Consider the following 11,513-nt stretch of genomic DNA (forward strand, 5'->3'; position numbering starts at 1 on the left):
TCTTTCAAACCACAAAACTGTCAAAATTTTTGTTGTAATTTATTGCTCATTATGTCATCACCATGACAACGCGAAAGTTAAGGATATTTGATTATACGAAAGTGTGTCAAAAACAGTGCGAAAAAGTAAATCCCATTTAAAATACATTGTTACTTCACGCACACTTTAAACCCTTCACGCACTGCTATCTATAATAACAGTTTTCACAAAGTAAAAACTTATACATAATATAACAGAGTAGATAAACACTATTTTTTTTATTTTAATGACGATAATATAAAAATTATAAATATTAAAATTAAAAAATGACGTTTTATTAAACCTAATCTAACAAATTACGACATTTTAATAGCTGATCGGGGTTTGACTAGTCAAACCCCGATTTTATAAAATTAAATTTCGACCTTTGCCTGACCAACTTAGTCTCTCCTAGGTTTGACTAGTCAAAGGCCGAAACTGTAACTTTATTTCGGGCTTTGACTAAGATCGCCAGTCAGACCTGAGGATTGCCTAGTCAAACCTAGGAGTGCCTGAAATTCGGGCTTTGACTATAACATATACAAAAAATAGCGTTTCGGATGAAACTACATTGACAAAAAATTACGTACCTCAAAGTTACAGCGATACCTTAAAACAATCAAGAATATAATGGAAAATCGATACATTTATTTTTTTATACATAAATATGTGGTTTTTTAAAATAGGCATTTTTTGAAATGATTGTGCATATCTTGCGCATATTTCGTAATTTTTTACTGTATATGTATGCACATATTTCATCAAAATTACTCGCATATAAATCCGCTGCCTAATTATAATTAATATAGACCAGGGAAGATTATGTTGACCAGGAAGTAATTTGTATCGCAACAAATTAATAAGCTGAAGGAGACCCTTTCCAAATTAATTTTAACTTTGATTGCATTAGGTTTATTTAACTACAACCTGTATTATATACGAGATAAATGAATGAATACAAATTTTGTATATGTGACGTATGGGTTTAGCCCCTTATTAGCCAGCGTCCTGTTTATAGGGCACCATTTTTTTGTATTTTTTTAAGCCTTAAATTTGTTTAAATTTAAAGAAAAAAATTACCCTGTATATTTTAGGCTGTAGTAAACTGAATTATAAGTTTAATTTTATTATATTACCGAAACCTATTCATTAACAAAATTATAAACATACGACAAATTTGTTGACCTTGTCCAGATTTACAATATTATTTTAATATTAGAAGTTTCATTCCGTAATTTTTCATCTTTCAATGGGTTATTATTATTGTTGAGTAAGGTTTATTATGAGCAATAGTCACAAATAAATCTCGGAAATATAATATATTGCTGATTCGTCAGTATAAAGATTATTTTACTGGCTTATAAATAGTTCACTGGTATTTTTCACTGGTTCACTGACAACAGTACGTCTTCTGTTTCTTTCAAAGGTCCGTACATGCTCCATTATTATTAATTATTTCATATACATTTTCTATTCCACTCCCTCCTCCCCCACCCTCAGCCACATCTTCTGTAAGTTTGGTGTTAAACCCTTAGGGTTCTCAGCCGTCTGGGTGCTTAGGAGTTAGTCACCCAAATCTGAGTATGGTTTATACAGGGTGTTTCATTAATAATTGTCCATAGAGTAACTGAAGAAACGTTGGTACAAAATACGAAGATTTGACCTAAAACACTTAAATAAAATATGGTTCCTTACTGAGTTACAGGGTGTTTTATCTAAAAATTTAAAAAATATTTTTGCTTAGCATTTTAAAACTATTCAAGGTATCCTTTTCATACTTGGCAGGAAGTATAGGTACTATAAAAACTACTAAATTATGTTAAACAAACGTTTCTGGCTATTACCAGAGGAGTACGACGGGGGAAAGTGAATGGTTGACCATTTCCAAATTCTACGCCACTGGCGAAATTGCTATTTTAGTTCAATTTTTGGATTTTTCAATACTTTCTATGAAAATAATATACTCTTCATTCGTAACGATAAAGTCATTAAATTTCAAGATCTTTGAAGTTAAAAATGAAACGGCACGGTTATTTTGATTAGTGTATTGTGTCGCTTCATTTTTAATTTTAAATATCTCGAAAACATATCATTTTATCGTTACGAATGAACAGTATATTATTTACATAAAAAGTATTGCAAAATCAAAAAATTACACTAAAATAGCAATTTCGTCAGTGGCGTAAAATTTGGGAAGGGTCAACCAGCCACTAACCCCTGTCGTACGCCTCTGGTAGTACGTAGAAACGTTTATTTATCTTCATTTAGTAGAGTGTACAGTACCTACACATTTTGCCAAGTATGATAAGGATACGCCAAATAGTTTTAAAGTACTGGGTACAAATAATTTTTAAATTTTAATCGTATGAATCATATTATCATAAATTAATCACAGTAACTGTGCCGTTTCATATTTAACTTCAAATATATCGAAAACTAATGACTTTATCGTTACCAATGAAGAGTATATTATTTACGTAGAAAGTATTGGAGAATCTAAAAATGGCAGTAAAATAGTAATTTCTCCAGTGGTGTAAAATTTGAGAAGGGTCAACCATTCACTATCCCCTGTCGTACGCCTCTGGTAGTAGCTAGAAACCTTCGTTTATCATAATTTAGTACGGTGTCTAGTAGTCGCACTTTCTGCCAAGTTTGAAAAGGATAAGTCGAATAGTTTTAAAATGCTGAGCAAAAATAGTTTTTAAATTTTTAGATAAAACACCCTGTAACTCAGTAAGGAACCACATTTTATTTAAGTGTTTTAGGTTAAATCTTCGTATTTTGTGCTAAGGTTTCTCCAGTTACTATATGGACAATTATTAATGAAACACCCTGAATATTAATAGTATCTCTTCTTCGGATTAACTGAGAAAGCTTTATACGTCCATCACCCAGGTTGTGTTTTACTGGTATTTTAGATAAATTTTAACATCATCCAACTATTCAAACAATTTCAATAGCTAATAAATTTATATCAACAAAAAATACTTTCCCAATCCTAGGTGCGCCAGACACGAAAGGATTTATTATTAACTTTCTTAGTTGATTGATTTAATAATTCATCATAATCCCTTCACGAGTATTGTTGTTTGCTTACCCTCATCGTAAGTAAGCATTACCTTTGTTCAACTTAATTTTTACTACCTTCTTTAAGTTCTCACCTTTAATTCAGAGTTATTTTTACTTTAATTAATTTATTATTCAAGCAGAGTGGTGTTCGTTATTGTTGTTTTAACTTCAACAGTCTTAGCAAGTTTAACAAGTCTTATATTGTTGGCTATATAACCAATAAGTACACATTGTACTAAGACAAAGAATGGTCAAGTGCTATGTTTGGTCCGTACTTTTGTATAGTGCAGAAATGTGGACGCTAAAAGTATCGATCATGAACAGAGTTGAAGCATTGGAAATGTGAATTCATAGACGGATGTAGAAGATACCCTGGACAACAAGAAAAACTAATGAAGAACTACTAAGGAAGGTCAACAAAGATAGAGAACTGCTAAAGACTGTTAAACATAGAAAAATGTCTTATCTGGGACATATAGTGAGGGGAAGTCGATATAAAATATTACAACTGATCCTTAAAGGCAAAATAGAGGGCCGTAGAGGTGTAGGAAGAAAACAAGTTTCGGGCCGTAAGAGGGCCGTAGAATTCGTGAATGGACTCAGATATCAAATGCAGGACAATTCCATATTGCAGAAGATCGAGAAGCCTTCGCAATGGTGATCGCCAACGTCGGATAATTCTGATATGGCACGTGAAGAAGAAGACACATTGTTACTTTCAGTTGCGGTGACAGTTTAGTCTTGACATCTTTCAAGTATTTCCGTTACTATAATTAGTTGCCATCGACCGCTCAAAATGTGAGGTAGCAGAACCTTTAAACGAATTCAACTCAAGTGAGGATAATAATGCCCGCCCAAGTAGCAATTTGTCGACGCGACAACGTTGTCTACCGCGTGGCAACGTTTTGTTACAACGTTGTTATTGCCTAGAAGACGACCCAATTCTGCACTAATTTGGTGGACAATTTTTGAGTTGTCTTGACGTTGCCTAGGCAACCTTAAGCGTTGCATAAGACAACTGAAGCGACTATAAAAAGTGCCTGCGTGCAATGGTTGCTCAAAGAGTCGGACTGGTTATGTTTTTTTACCTATATAAAAAGTAAACTATTTTGACATCATATCAGGTATTTAAATTTATATAAATACATAAATAAGGACTTAAACAAAATTACCTGATGTGAAATTTATAAACGCATCTCAGATTACCGTCAAATATGGATATTCCACCTTTAAAAAACACACGCGCTCATTTTTTATCACCTTTTTAACAAAAAATATGCAAATTTAAAAAATCTAATTTTAATATAAAAGCCAGAATTTATGTTAAAGATGTTTTGTATAAATTTAATGTATTGATGGTGCTTTTAAAGGTATTAGAAAATGCCTGCATTTTTTATATTTTCTGTTTTTATTTTCTTTACATCCCAAAAAAACCAAAATGGTGCATTAACCCGGCACCTGCCACGTGGCTTTGCAAGGCGCCAACTGCCACGTGGGGATCTCACAGCACCCCTTAACAATTTTCTGTGATCCACTTGTTTAAAAAACAAAATAATGTGTTGAGTAACACAAGAATATAAATAAACATGTTTTATTAACTTATTAGCCACTGTAACAAAAATGTGGGGTACTTCTGTTTGAGTAACCGTTGGGAGAAATATCTAAACTCCAACCGAAGTAGGCAAAGAAGGGGAAGCAAATGTATTGGAATGAAGGGGCTTCTACGTTGGGAAGCAAATGTAACAAATACTACCTTAGCGTACAAGTAGTACTTGTATGGGAATGTGAAATGAAAGAGTCAGATGGTAAACTATTGACAGAAACAGAAGTAGATGGATGAACTGAATGTAGTTAAGCTAGCAGGGTACAGAAGAGAATGAGCCCTTGATACTCAAGGATAGTTCGGCCAATTTTTCGCGCCGTCAAAGACAGTAAATCTACAGAATATAGATGATGGATATAAAGGGAATATCAAGATGAACAAAGACTAGAAAATATAGAAAAATAACAATAAATCGTGGGCGCCAGTAGAGCGTAGACTATGGCTCTACCAGGTATCCTATACTGCTGCACTCGTACTAGTTAGTTGCTATGACAATAAAATTAGTAAACCTAGAAACATATGACAACAACTAGGTAATAAAAAAAATATTATACAACCCAATCAATAGTGTATTTAGCTTTTACTTATATGTACAAAAAATTCGTATATGTACCAACAAGGTATACCCTAAAATTAATAAAAAATATTTTACTAATAAAGTATGTACAATTTACAGTCTACAGAGTAGTTTAAACAAAATAGGAACAAAGTCCCCCCTAAAAATTGGTTTGAAATCTCAAATCCAATTTATGGTACAAAAATGAACCGACACACTACTCGAGGTAAAACTCTAACTTCATGTGCGGTTACAATAATAAAAACAAGTTAAATGGTCAATTACCCTGAGGGGGACGAAAGCCAAGGTTCATTAATTATAATATAAAAAAATTACCAAATTTTCTCCGGATAGTTGAGCTCAATTACCTTACAGTTGAGAAGATAAACAAAAGAAATAAATTGATTAAAGAAAATATGCAAATTTTAAGCCTTGAAGAGGAAGTATTATTTATTATTAAAAAATTGAAAATATTTAAATTGTTTCTTTTGTTTTTGGTATGAAAAAAAATATGTAAATATAACAAGTGGAGTATAATGTAAACTTATTTAATATGCTATTTTTAATAAATATTTAATGTCCCAATTAGGAGAAAAATTAATGTTCTTGATAATAATAATAAAAAAAATACTTAAACAACTGTCCACTATCCAACACCAATTAACGTAATGTCCTTTCCCAATGTCCAAAAAAATGATAACTAATGATTGAAAACCAAACTCAAAAAGATGATTCCATCCTGTAATACCCAGTGACTGCTGCTAGATCCCCTGATTTATCCTTCATCCCCTGATGTTCTTGGGGTGAAAATATGTAAGTGATTCCAAGTGGCTAAAATATACAAACCCATTGTTAATTTGGGTAATAAATCTTATGGAAATAGGAAATAAGTTGGAAGTTAAACCTCCAATAAAAACTGGTCAGGATCGATTAAAAGAAGTGTTGTTTTTTTCTCTACAAAAACATAGGTTCAACTTGACCTTGAATAACTTTATGGAATTTTTATATAGAAACATGTGGATTTAAAGCTAGGAATGATACTAAAAGTTGTATCTATAAATAGTTAGTCGGAATATATAATAATGACAAGAATAAATGACAAGGATTTATAGAAATTATAAATTTTCCGGTCATCAATATGGCTTCATACATGAATGAACTCAAATAGACTCACCCGACAGCGATAGTCCAAATTCTACCAAATTAATATACTTTTCTTCTTGAAACAAATAACTAAAACAACACTTTTTCCTCCTTCAACTAATTTCACATATTTTCCATTAAAATAATAACTAAAATCAGATTTCTTTTTTTTTGTTTTCAAACAGCTGTCGACCACTTGGAAATTAAGTCTTTCTTCTTTGACGATTTAGCTAACAGTAAACTTTTAAAAATTTTGACAGTACTTGGTACTTGCGGCAGTGGCTACTCGTGGAACTAATATGCGGCGTTGGCGATGTTGCCAGATAGAAAAGTAGCATTTTATAACGATTAAATTATTAATGATTTTAATAAAAATATTTCCATTAAGTAACGTTCCGTTACATTCCCCTCATACTTGATGAAAAAAAATTTAGGTACAAACTTTTTTTTTCTAAACTTAAAATATTACTAACCATAGTAGTCTATTTTTTTTACACGTTGATTCGCATGATAAAAAATTTATAGATCAAGAAAAAAAGTATGGACAAGATCCAAAATTGAACTATCCATGGACATCAGATTTATGATGGCATATCCAAGGACGAACAACCAGGCAAAAATGTGATGTAGTATGTTATAAAAGTTGAAAAATAAAATGAAAAAGGTGTTATAAGCAAACTAGCAAGTACCAAACCATAATAAATGAAGTCAAGTAAAATATCTAAAAAAATTAAGATATAGTGAGTATAGAGTCTATATTAATAATTGAAATCAGTTATTTCAATACAAAATGTAAATTTGACCTGTTTATATCAAAAATACAAAAAAAAATAAAACATAAAGTGCCAGATGATGACACCCCAATTCGACTTTAGAGCTATAAGTTCAGAATGACACTAAATAACCACTTTAAACACTAACACATATATACTATATAATATTATAGAACGCTACTATGACGCACAGCTCGCTTACCAAACTTGAAATACCAAATATTTGATAAAAATATGTTATGGGGTGCTGGTAGATCCCCACGTGGCAGGTGCCGGGTTAAACAACATTACCAATATTACTTAAAATATACCTTATTACCAACTATAGACGGATGAGACAACCGAGAAGTCCAATCGCCGACCAAACACGGCCTGGACCGACTATCCCAACCACTTTAGAACGCACCCTCTTATTGGGTGACAGAGGTCATGTGACCAGTGCAATGAAGTGCATCATTCTCCTTAACAGCGTTGCCACATTTACTAGATATCTACTGTTTTGGTATATTTTTGATATTATTTAAAAAATTCTAGTAGGCAATGTTTTTTATTAGATGTTTGGTATATTTCAATATTTTGTTATCACTAAAATAAAATTTGCTTTTTAATAGTATTCACTCCATTTCTAAACTAATTTTCAGACATTTTGTTACAATTTACCAATGTCATTACCGAAAATAAGATTCAGGACGTAGATGATGATAATAGATGGACAGAGAAATGAAACTGGTAAATACCAGATCTAAATAAGGAAATCTTCATATAATTGGTTTGGAGAATTTTCAAAATGATTGTAACGCTCGGTTTCATAATCAGTTAAAGTGGATTTTAAATTTTAAGTAAGTTGGTACCTACCTTTATCACAATTCATATATGGGTAAATGTCAACTTTAAAGTGAACTTTACTTAATGTTTACTTTAAGTTGATTATGAAACCGGGCGATTTTGACAGGTAACCGTAAACACAGATTTTACTGTATTTACAGGGCCTAAAAAGAATATACTGATTTCTATTGATTTTTTGAAAGCAAAACTACTATCCGCTGCAAGATAACTCGGATGGAATTCAGACAAAATATGTACAAAAAGTACATATTTTGTCGGAGTTTCAGCCAAATTATCTTGCAACGGATATAGTACTGAAAGAGTAAGAACTGGCCTGGCAACCCTGTCTAGCAAAGCTGATACAAAGATTTAAGCTTATCAAATCTACTGATAAAACAATGGACAATGGAGAAACGAGCTAATAAAAAACAAATAAACAGGTTGTTAAATAAATCGAAAATTTCCAGCAAAATAAAATATAAAATAATAAGAAAAAAGTAAGGTTATAAAGTAAATTCTTTTTTTGCTCCTGAAGTTGCCGTAAACGTGTCACACATCTATAGAACTATACGTAAATGCCCTGGGGTCGTGAGAGACAACTACCTAGTCGGCCAGAAAACCCATGGGCGTAAATTATTAGTTTAGCATTATAACGTGTTTAAGTAGTTGCGATTGTTGAAAAAACTTAACTGTGATATGTAGTTGTCACAATAGTAATAACTTAGTTGCCCATATAACTAAAGATATTACTTAACGTTGTAACATCGTAATGTCAGTCGGTTTAGGGGTCGTTGGCCGAAACAACTGAAAGTCCACTGTGGCAACGTTATATACAGTGCATTTGTTTGTACTGACAACCAATGCGTCGAAAAATTGCTACTTGGGCGGGACCTAATCATGTGATATTTAAAACATCCATGTTATTTATAACAATTCTAGTCAATGTTTCCTTGACTGTATATAAGTTTAAGGGGTATTTACCCAAATATTTTCTATTTTGGTGGCATCGTGTCAGTATAATCTAAACCATTTTTAAACCTTAGTCAATATTTTAAATTTTTCTTTAACTTATTAGGTTATATATATACCAATAAACTGTCAATACTGATGGAATGGCCCCGTCCCATTCAAACAGTGAATCGAGATTGCGGCCAACATACAAGAGACAGGTCCTAGAGAGAGACAAAAAAGAGCCATGGAAAATTTGGGCCGGGTAGTTTGAGTTGCCTATATAAACTTAAACCGGGAAAATGGACCTCATATTTTTAATTTGGTATCATGGCTGATGGGCAAAATTTAAATACTTTTTTGCATTTAAAATTTGTATTCTTCATTAAAAGAAGTACTGGTTTTAGTCTTTCTTTTTGGCATATTCTATTTTGTAGGTTTAAGAGCTGCGCCATGATATATCCCTTTCGCTCACGGCGTACTACATACAGTGATTACGTAAAGGTTGGAATAAATTCATTTTCTCAAGAACGGACGATTATGGAAAAAAATCCCGAAAGAGGTTAATTTTTATTTTTAAATTACGACTTTTTGGCATATATATCATACTAGTGACATCACCCATCTGTTCGTGATGACGTCATCGATGATTTTTTTTAATGAGAATAGGGGTTGTGTGATAGCTCATTTGAAAGGCAATTCAATTCTTTATTCAGTAATATAAACATTAACATAATTATTTATACAGGGTACCCCAAAAATATTTTTTTGAATTAAATTTATCGACATAAAAAGAAGAATGTGTGTAATTTATTGAATTCAAAATACATTTTATTGCTATCCTAAAACAGGTAAAAAATGTTTATTTGGAAAATAAGTATTGTTTTTTGCTTAAATTCAATATTAAAGCAGCGACCCACCAGCCTCGTGACAATTTGAACATTTAATTTAAGCGACAAGCAATGATTACTTTTCAAATAAATATTTTTTTCTGTTTTCTGAGAGCAGTAAAATGTATTTTGAATTAAATAAATTACATACATTCTTCTTTTTATGTCAATAAATTTAATGCAAAAAAAATTTTTTTGGACACTCTGTATAAATAATTATGTTAATGTTTATATTACTGAATAGATAATAGAATTAAATTTCAAATGAGCTATCACACAACCCCTATTCTCATTTAAAAAAATCATCGATGACGTCATCACGAACAGATGGGTGATGTCACTAGTATGATATATATACCAAAAAGTCGTAATTTAAAAATAAAAATTTACCTATTTCGGGATTTTTTTCCAAAATAGTCTATTCTCGAGAAAATGAATTTATTCCAACCTTTACGTGCTCACTGTATAGTACGCCGACTTGAAGTGCACTTTTGTAATGCTAAATGAACGATTTATGCTGCGTGGTGCCGTCTATAGCTTAATAGCATATTTACCTATTTAGTAAAATGGTAGCCAATAACGATGTCTGTAGTTCTAAAAGTTTTAGTACCAGTTGACAAACTCGTGTCCTGAGAAACGGTTGCTTTCTTTATTTCCTAATTTTCGGATGACATTTTTTGCAGTAAAAAACGATTGAAAGGTAAGTTTAAAGTTTTTGTTACAAGTTTATACTTTGTTTTATTGAATTAAATATTAATTCTTAACCAATACATATTTTTTTATGGTAAACACAACGTATTTTTCAATGTACTACGGATAGTACATGGTGACATAAGGGATATTTAACCCTTAACTACAGACATCCCAATATTATCAAGTAACTACAGATCCCCGGTATTTTTTACCGGTCATTATAAAATAGAATCAAAATATAAAGTTAATAATAAAAAACAAAAACATTTTGCATTATGTGTTTTTATGGAGTCTCTAGATATGGGAAAAATGGTAAAATGAGTGATTTTAATATTATAATACAAGATTTTTGAAGAATAATCTATTAAACCAGAATTTTGGTAACATTTTTGGTCTATTGAAACAAACGGCCATAAATGCTATGGACAAAAATTTAGACTTTTTTTTAACAAATAAACGTAACATAGAATCACAAAGGAAATATAAAATAGCATCCACGAAAATTTTCACATTCATGAAAAAAAATCTGCAAGGGGTAAAATTATCACAGAATTAAATAGCAATTCCATTTTTGCAAAGTGGCCTCAAAATTTTTATCTTCAAATTTAATCTTCATTGAAGGTCCAGGATGTCTTCCACAGTCCATTTTTACTTTTTCCCCAAAAACACAAAAAAATAATATAAACTTTTCAGATTTACAAATATAGTACTCATATAAAAATACTTACTTAACACAGACATCCGGTAATTTTTACCGGTTAAAATTTTTGATTTGTGCCAGAAAAGAAAATATTGACAATACACAATACACGCTTTGACTAGCATTGTTATACAAACTGCCCGAGAGGTACAGAGACACATGAACTTGTAAGTGGTGAGGTTACCACGATATCCACATTTTCGGAATGCCCGCCGGTAAAAAATACCGGATCTCTGTAGTTAAGGGTTAAGTTGTACTACTACTAGTACAATGTGATTCAAAGAAAAACCTCAGC

At 31.5% G+C, this 11,513-nt stretch overlaps 1 long non-coding RNA gene across 1 annotated transcript; it reads right to left on the reverse strand.

The window, feature by feature from the left end:
• Positions 1-5,238: 5,238 nt before the first annotated feature.
• On the reverse strand, positions 5,239-6,990 carry LOC126888218 (uncharacterized). Its single transcript, XR_007699453.1, has 2 exons — positions 6,421-6,990; positions 5,239-6,077 (listed from the first exon to the last, which is right to left on the reverse strand). It is a non-coding gene; the product is annotated as an uncharacterized LOC126888218 (long non-coding RNA).
• Between the last annotated feature and the right edge of the window lie 4,523 nt (positions 6,991-11,513).

Source organism: Diabrotica virgifera, chromosome 7 (assembly GCF_917563875.1).
Source record: "Diabrotica virgifera virgifera chromosome 7, PGI_DIABVI_V3a".
Classification (NCBI taxonomy): Eukaryota; Metazoa; Arthropoda; class Insecta; order Coleoptera; family Chrysomelidae; genus Diabrotica; species Diabrotica virgifera.